General features: G+C 43.7%; 1 long non-coding RNA gene across 1 annotated transcript; it reads left to right on the forward strand.

Moving 5' to 3' along the window:
• Positions 1 to 1,356: 1,356 nt before the first annotated feature.
• On the forward strand, positions 1,357 to 7,791 carry LOC139250251 (uncharacterized). The gene is made up of 3 exons (XR_011591274.1): positions 1,357 to 1,418; positions 2,504 to 2,548; positions 7,741 to 7,791. It is a non-coding gene; the product is annotated as an uncharacterized lncRNA (long non-coding RNA).
• Positions 7,792 to 8,633: the final 842 nt, after the last annotated feature.

The raw sequence follows: 8,633 nt of genomic DNA on the forward strand, positions 1-8,633 counted from the left end.
AGGTACAGCAAGTGATCAGGAAGGCCAATGGGTCCTTGGCCTTTATTGCAAAGGCGATGGAGTATAAAAGCAGGGAAGTCTTGCTGCAGCTGTATAAGGTATTGGTGAGGTCACACCTGGAATACTGCGTGCAGTTTTGGTTTCCATATTTACGAAAGGATATATATACTTGCTTTAGAGGCAGTTCAGAGAAGGTTCACTAGGTTGATTCCGGGGATGAGGGGGAAAGGTTGAGGAACTTATGAGGAAAGGTTGAGTAGGTTGAGCCTCCACTCATTGGAATTCAGAAGAATGAGAGGTGATCCTTTCGAAATGTATTATGAGGGGGCTTGACAAGGTGGATGCAGAGAGGATGTTTCCATTGATGGGGGAGACTAGAATTAGAGGGCATGATCTTGGAATAAGGGGCTGCCCATTTAACAGAGAGATGAGGAGAAATTTCTTCTGAGGGTTGTAAATTTGTGGAATTTGCTGCCTCAAAGAGCTGTGGAAGCTGGGACATTGAATAAATTTAAGACAGAAATAGACAGTTTCTTAAACGATAAGGAGATAAAGGGTTATGGGGAGCGGGCAAGGAAATGTAACTGAGCCCATGATCAAATCAGCCATGATCTTATTGAATGGCGGAGAAGGTTCGAGGGGCCGTATGGTCTACTCCTGTTCCTATTTCTTATGTTCTTATTCATCCAAGAATGTCTGGCTGATCAAGAATGCCTGATTGTTATTTGATGGTAAAGTGGAATTGATTGTACCTGTAGGGAGTTTTGCTTTGCAAACCATTTCAACTCACCTACCCACATTTCCTTCTGACTGAGGAAGAGGACTGGCAAGGAGAAAGGAAGCCAGACAAAATTATCATAACATTTCTTATTGTTTTGTGGTGGAATCGTTTCAGAATAGCAGAGCAGTGCCATAGCTGATTTTAATTTCCAAAAGTTGAGAAGCAGAGAATCAAATGTACACTACAATTTATTTTTTTTTAAATCCATGATCATTTCAATTTAAACATATTTATTCTGAGTTATCGTGCTACCTCATGTATGTACTCATTATTTTTTGTTTTGAAATAATTATAAATATTGACTTAATCAGGCCTACTTACTATATTGAGAAAGATATATGAAATATAGATGATCCTGGATGCAGATCTGTATCGTACCACACTGTGGCGCAATGCCACTGAGCTATCTGACTTGTGTCCTGCACCACTTGGGATTTTTTTCTACCTCTTTTTAAAGTTCGTCATTTACATTAATTTAAATGTCAATGTGCAGGCAGGGTGATCCCAGCCCCAGGATTGAAATTGCAAAGCCTCTTTAAAATGAGTGAATGCTTTCTTTGTTTTTTTGTCACTACAGAATATGTGAATAATGCAGAAGTGAGTGAACCCTCAGAGCCTGACCATCTGGAAGTAACAGGTTAGTCAGGAACCTAATTACTACAATTTCACCAGCTTTTATTCTGTCTTTTTCTAAAGCCACTTTTATGTTGGGCTCCTTTTAATTCGGAATCCAGGTGTTAGGAGCCAGCTTTGACATTTGTTCTGTTAAATTTAGGTTCCCAGATTGGGTCTGCAGGTCTACAAACTAATTTAATAGCATAAATGTCAGGAGGTGGCTCATGAATGTTGGTCTTTAATTCAGATTTTAGGGACCCAATATAAAAAAAACATATAAATAAACATTGAAGAGTATTTTGAGTGGTCTTACAAATTATGATTTCCTTGGTGTCTGGTTGTAAACTGCAGATGTGTAAATCTGGCCCTTTTCTCAAGATACTGCCTCGTACTTTGATGGGGATTGCTCTCTCTGGTTACTATATTTTATTCAACATTCAATGCTGAAAACTGTACTTTTAGATCAGATGCACACTGACAGTTGAGTGGAGATCAGTGCCTCTACCTGGCACAAAATATCAGATCTTGTGGGAGGGAATGCTGAGCTGTGCTAGCAAAGACATGACATAGGGTAGGGGTAGCATGTACAGGGGTAGTTGTTTAGTTAATGGGAGTATTTCTTCTTTGTCTTTGCAACTCTTGTTTTCCATGTTAAAACCATTTTATATTATGTATTAGTGGGATCTTGCGATGTTTAGCTGATATGATTTACTGATGAAATTGAGGCTACGTGGAGAAAGGGACAACAATGTAAAATCGCACTTTACTCACGCAATCCCAAAAGGGAGAAATTTCCTTGTCAGCTTTGTGCTTCTAATGCACTTTCTGCACAGTCATAAATGAAAATTAATTGGAATATTTCATTGCTTGAACTATTCTATCCTCCTGTGTTATGACATGGCTATGCTGCTCGGTGTTTTTTTTTCCTACCCTATAAGCTTATATTTTTCCACTCATTTCTCTGGGCCATATTTTATAATGTTGGTTAATTTCAATCAACTGAAATTTGAGGTTATTTTTTTAAACAGACACAAAGGCTGAGTGCAGAGTCTTTTTTTTATGGCGTGGCTTTTTATCAGCGTGACCAGCTTTTTTTTAATATTACAGAAGAGGAGATTGGAGCAACTGGTGTACAAGAGGATACATCTGATGGTATGTCTAAACATTGTCAGCTACATAAATGTTTCATAAAACTCATTCTTAAATTTATCAGCTGATATGGTGACTGAGCATGTGTTCCCGTGCAGTGTGCAGTGGATTAGCAGGAAGTATATTCTTAGCCATAGTTTCACCCCTTTCTTGGTAACTCTGATCTTGTGCTAGTGACAAATGGAGGCCATCTCCTTCATTGCATCCTTACAAGAGAGCACAAATTGGAGGCACAGTGACTTGGGATATAGAACTTTAAAAAAACGAGTAAAAGGATTTCAGAGTTTTATTTCTATGCCTTTTTTGGGGATGGATTATCAAACGTCTCGGGTTATTTTTTTATAGTGACAGTTGAGATCGGGAATACAGCAGTGTGGGGTCTCAAACAAGAGCTCATGGCCCCATAGTGCTGAAGAAGTACCACCAACGCTGCCTCAGCAAAATTCTGCAAATCCATTGGTAGGATAGGCATACCACGGTCAGTGTTCTCTCAGGCCAACATCCCCAGCATCGAGGCATTGAATACGCTCAATCAGCTCTGATGGACGGGCTCCATTGTCCGCATGCCAGATACAAAACTCCCAAAGCAAGCACTCCGAGCTCCGTCATGGCAAGCGAGTCCCAGGAGGACAAAGAAAACGCTTCAAGGACACCCTCAAAGCCTTTTTCAAAAAATGTAACATCCCTACCGAGTCTTGGGAATCTCTGGCCCAAGACCGCTCAAAGTGGAGAAGAAGCATTCAAGAAAGTGCCGAACCCTTCGAGTCTCTTCTTCGGGAGCACATGGAAGCCAAGTACAAACAGCGGAAGGAGCGTACGACAAACCAAGCACCCGACCCGTACCTTCAAGCACCACCTGCCCTACCTGTGACAGAGTCTGTAGATCCCACATCGGACTCATCAGTCACTTTAGAACTCATATTATAGTGGGCGCAAGTCATCCTCGACTCCGGGGGACTGCCCAAGAAGAAGTGCTGTGCATTGGTTCTTTAACTTCTTGTTCTGCCTCCTCTGTTTCTCTTTGTTCTTCTATGTCATGTCTGCATCTTTCCCACTCAAGAGGCTAAGCTGCTTACTAGCTGCCAAGCACTATAACTAGATGCCAGAAGATGCTTCAGAATGGAATGGGCTGATTTCTCTTCATATGAAGGAAAGAAAAAATAGAAGACATAGAAGGTTCCTGCTAAGTGTGTTCTCAGCAAAACATGAGTGAGATAGGAAACTCAATTGCCAGGGAATTTGGTGTGATTCTATTTTGAACCTGTACATGACCGAGTGGATGGAACTCCGTCATGCTTTGCTACCATGCTGCATTTTGTGCCTAATTTTAAAATCTGTATGTAGCATCATTGGATCATTGTTTTAAAATCTGGAAGCATGTTACAGTTGCATTTAGCTTTTATTTATTATGTAATATTCTGAGAGATTCACTAGTGTTGCTCAGTATAATGCACTGAATGGGAGCTAGTGTTCCGTTGAAATTTTCAAATTCTGCTTTTTATCAACATTTGTGCTGTTTTGAAGCAGGATGGGACAACCCTTATTTGTTGGTGCAATGCTGAGGCTGGAAGATATAAAACCTATTTTACACTACAATAACAACTTGCATTTATTTAACGTAAAATATTCCAAGGCGCTTTCATCATCACGAGCAGTCCCTCGGGGTCGAGGATGACTTGCTTCCACACTTAAAATGAGTACTCGGGTGACCGATGAACTCATTTTAAATGGTGGCCAATGTCTGTGCGTGAATTATTTTATCGAGGGGTGGTCGTTGCACACCAGCCACAACAAGGGCTTGACGGAGCAAGGTTTTGGTCCAGTGCCACGTAAATCCAAGACGACTGAAGACCAGGCTTCGCTGCAAGTGCCACTACGTACACACAAACTCAAACGTATTCCTATTGAATTGGAAACTGACCATAAGCCACTGATATCCCTCGTTTCCGAAAGTAAGGGGATAAATACGAATGCATCGGCCCGCATCCAGAGATGGGTGCTCAAGTTGTCCGCATACAACTTCGCCATCCGCCACAGGCCAGGCACAGAAAACTGTGCCAATGCTCTCAGTAGGCTGCCATTGCCCACCACGGGGCTGGAAATGGCACAGCCTGCAGATTTAGTCATGGCAATGGAAGCATTCGAGAGTGAGCAGTCACCCGTCACAGCCTGACAGATTAGAACCTGGACGAGCCAGGACCCCTTACTGTCCTTAGTAAAAAAAATTGTGTGCCTCACGGGAGCTGGTCCAGTGTCCCATTGGAAATGCAGGAAGCGATAAAGCCGTACCAGCAGTGCAAAGATGAAATGTCTATACAGGCAGACTGCCTTCTGTGGGGTAATCGGGTAGTGGTCCCCAAGAAGGGCAGAGACACTTTCATCAGTGGTCTCCAAAGTACTCACCCAGGCATTGTAATGATGAAAGCGATAGCCAGATCCCATGTGTGGTGGCCCAGTATCAATGCGGACTTGGAGTCCTGTGTGCACATATGTAACACATGCTCGCAGTTAAGCAATGCACCCAGGGAGGCGCCACTAAGTTTATGGTCTTGGCCCTCCAAACCGTGGTCCAGGGTCCATATTGACTATGCAGGCCCGTTCTTGGGTAAAATGTTCCTAGGGATTGTAGATGCGTACTCCAAATGGATTGAATGTGAGATAATGTCAGCAAGCATATCCGCTGCCACCACTTAAAGCCTGCGGGCCATGTTTGCACGCACGGCCTGACTGATGTCCTTGTGAGCGACAGCGGGCCGTGTTTCACCAGTGCCGAGTTCATGACCCGTAAGGCGATCAAACATGTTACATCTGCACCGTTCAAACCAGCATCCAATGGTCAGCCAGAGAGAGCAGTGCAAACTATCAAGCAGAGCTTGAAGAGGGTAACTGAAGGCTCACTGCAGACTCGCCTATCCCAAGTCCTGCTTAGTTACCGCACGAGACCTCACTCGTTCATTGGGATTCCATCTGCTGAACTGCTCATGAAAAGGGCACTTAAGACAAGGCTCTCGTTAGTCCACCCTGATCAACATGAACAGGTAGAGAGCAGGTGGCTTCAACAAAGTACATATCATGATAGCGCAAATGTGTCACGCGAGATTGAAATCAATGATCCTGTATTTGTGTTGAACTAAAGACCAAGGTCCCAAGTGGCACTGTTGTGGCCAAAGAGGGGAGTAGGGTGTTTCGGGTCAAGCTTTCAAGTGGACTCATCTGCTGGAAACACTTGGACCAAACCAAACTCAGATTCACGGACTATCCAGAGCAACCCACACTGGACACTGCCTTCTTTGACCCTCCAACACACACACCAGTGGCAACCGACATTGCGGTTGACCACGAAGCAGAACCCATCACCCGCAGCAGCCCAGCAGGACTCACCACACCAGGCAGCCCAGCAAGGCCAGCTGCACAGCAGCTCAGCGAGGGCCCAACAAACGACTCACTAAAACCAGCATTTGCACCGACACGATCAACCAGGGAAAGAAAAGCCCCAGATCGACTCGCCTTGTAAATAGTTACACTATTGATTTTGGGAGGGGGGGGCGGGTGGTGTTATATATGTAAACCTGTAAATGCCTTGTGTAGCCACCAGAGGGCTCATCCTTTGGAGTCCCAAGGGATCCCACAGTCCCTTGGGAGCACCTGTACTTAAGGAGGCCTCAAAGGCTGGAGAAGCACTCTGAAGACCTGCAATAAAAGACTACGGTCACACTTTACTTTGAGCTCACAATATCCAGTCAGACTCTTTATTCATACATAACAGATGTCACCATAATCCAGCTCGGTGATTGGAGTGTGGGCAGGTGCAGTAGGAGCGTGAGTGATCGGGGCCCAGAAGAGGCGTGAGTTCGGAGCCCAGAAGAGACGAGGGCCCAAAGGCAGCACAGGCCAGCCCACACTGCGATTGTGTGTGTGCTCTAGGTCCGTGCAGTAGAGCTGGTCTCCAGTTGTTTTGGTTAATCCTTGCCACTGGACCAAAACCTAGCCTTAACCTTAACCCTAACCCTAAATGCTCTGTCAAGCCTGTGTGGTGGCTGGTGTGCAACGGCCACCACACATTAAAAAAGTTCACGCACAGGCATCTTCTACCCTTCAAGATGTAGTTCAGGACCTGGAATATTAAGTCTTTCATTGAAACACCTGTGAACTCATCCCTTTTTGGCATGGAAGCAAGTCATCCTCGATCCGAGGGAACGTCTGTGATGATGGATAAGCGGGACTTGGCGCGAGTTAAGAAACGGGCAGCAGAATTTTGGATGAGCTCAAATTTATCTCGGCGAAAAATGGGAGGCCGGCCCCGGAGAGCATTGGCATAGTCAAGTCTAAAGGTAACAAAGGCATGGATGAGGATTTCTGCAGCAGATAAGCTGAAGCAGGGGTGAAGTCGGGCAGTGTCGTGGAGGGAGATGGTCTTGGAGATGGAGCTGATATGTGGTCGGAAGCTCAGCTCAGGGTCAAATATGACACCCACTTGTGAAATCCATTAGCAATTTCCAACTTTTGAAATCTACATGTTTTGTAATAATTCTCTGATGCCCCTCCATCTTGTAAGCATTTGAACAAATAGCTATTTTTGTTGCTTACCAACGAATTTGTTCAAGCAAACAAGAATATCTAAAATGGTCAGTTGTGGTTCCTTTTAAGTTTATATTGGTAATTAACGTGGTGAGAGATATCAGTGCCTGGTTTTGGGACATTTCCACTTGAACCCAGTGTCGACATCAAAACCAGTGTAGCACCTTTTGCTCATCTGATCTCAACTTGCGTAGAACATCAATTTCAGATGAAGCTCCCTCTGCTCTGCCCAATAATGTCCTTTAATTCAAACTTTAGAGCCGCATCCCAACAGCAGCCATCCTTATAACCCATCAGTTTGCCAATTATTTTCTGAATTATAAATCATTTTCTGTTCTTTAGACTGTGTGCCACATGAAATTGCCCAAACCTCCTGGGATATTTGGACTCAGCGGGCTTTTGTTCCAACAATCTGGATGGGTTTTGAACCTTGTTGCTAGAGGTGAAAAATAGCATGCTAATCTACCATAACAGCCAGCTTTCCTCCTTGTTTTCCTTTTAAATGAATTGTACCAGTAAAAGGGCATGATATTTTGAAATGTTAACTTCAAAACTAATTGACTCCTGAACTATCAGAATTTTTTAACAATATTTCTCTCTTGTTACTTGCTTCTCAGAAACAGTTTCACTGTCAGAAGATAAGCTAAAGGAAATGCAATCAGGTATTTGCATTTTCCATGTTTTGCACTTCGTATTATCTATGAGCACCAAAAGGAAACATAAGATATTTCATAATTCTGCAGAAAATAAATTGCATGACCCCTCAATAATTTTAAAATATTTGACTTTAGTAAACTTCTTGAATGTATAGGGTAGTGACTTTAAAAATATATATATTTTTACAAGTCTAAGCTAATCGCAGAAGCTTTGCTACGAGCACCAAGTAATATCTTAAGGGCTAGATTTTCGAGAGGATTGCGACCGGGTTTTCGCCGCGATTTGACCCTCTGCGCCGAAAACCCAGTCGCAAAGCCCGGGCGAGATCCTCGGCTCCTAGTTTGCGGCAGGAATGGTATGTACCACCGGGGAGAGCTGCGGCAGACGTGTAACGATGTGGATTGCATTACCGTCTGAGTATCGGCACTCTCCAACCCGTGCCCTGTACCCAGAACAGCGAAAGGTAAAACCTGTCGGTGCAGCCTTGCCAGCAGCGGTAAGTTAGAAAACCTGCAAATAAGGTAAGTTAAAAGTTTTTATTTTTTTATTTCTTTTTTTGCAGAGATTTGTTAGGTCTTGGAAATGTTTTTGGAATAGTTTTTTTTTCCACCTCCCAAGGCCTCACTCGCAGCACTACTGGCCCCGCACTAAAGTTGGCAAAACTCGCGTTTTGCGCCGCAAATTATTGTACAACATCTAGCAAGCCCCTGGCATAAAAAGTGGTAGCGCAGCGAAAACAGCAATTTTCACGTACCGTTACTCCCAAAAACTCTCAACACCCGAAAATCCAGCCCATAGTTTTCTATCATTTCAATTTTTTCCCTATTTTTGTAATTTTGGGCTACATTTAATT

This window comes from Pristiophorus japonicus, unplaced genomic scaffold, assembly GCF_044704955.1.
Source record: "Pristiophorus japonicus isolate sPriJap1 unplaced genomic scaffold, sPriJap1.hap1 HAP1_SCAFFOLD_3588, whole genome shotgun sequence".
Classification (NCBI taxonomy): domain Eukaryota; kingdom Metazoa; phylum Chordata; class Chondrichthyes; family Pristiophoridae; genus Pristiophorus; species Pristiophorus japonicus.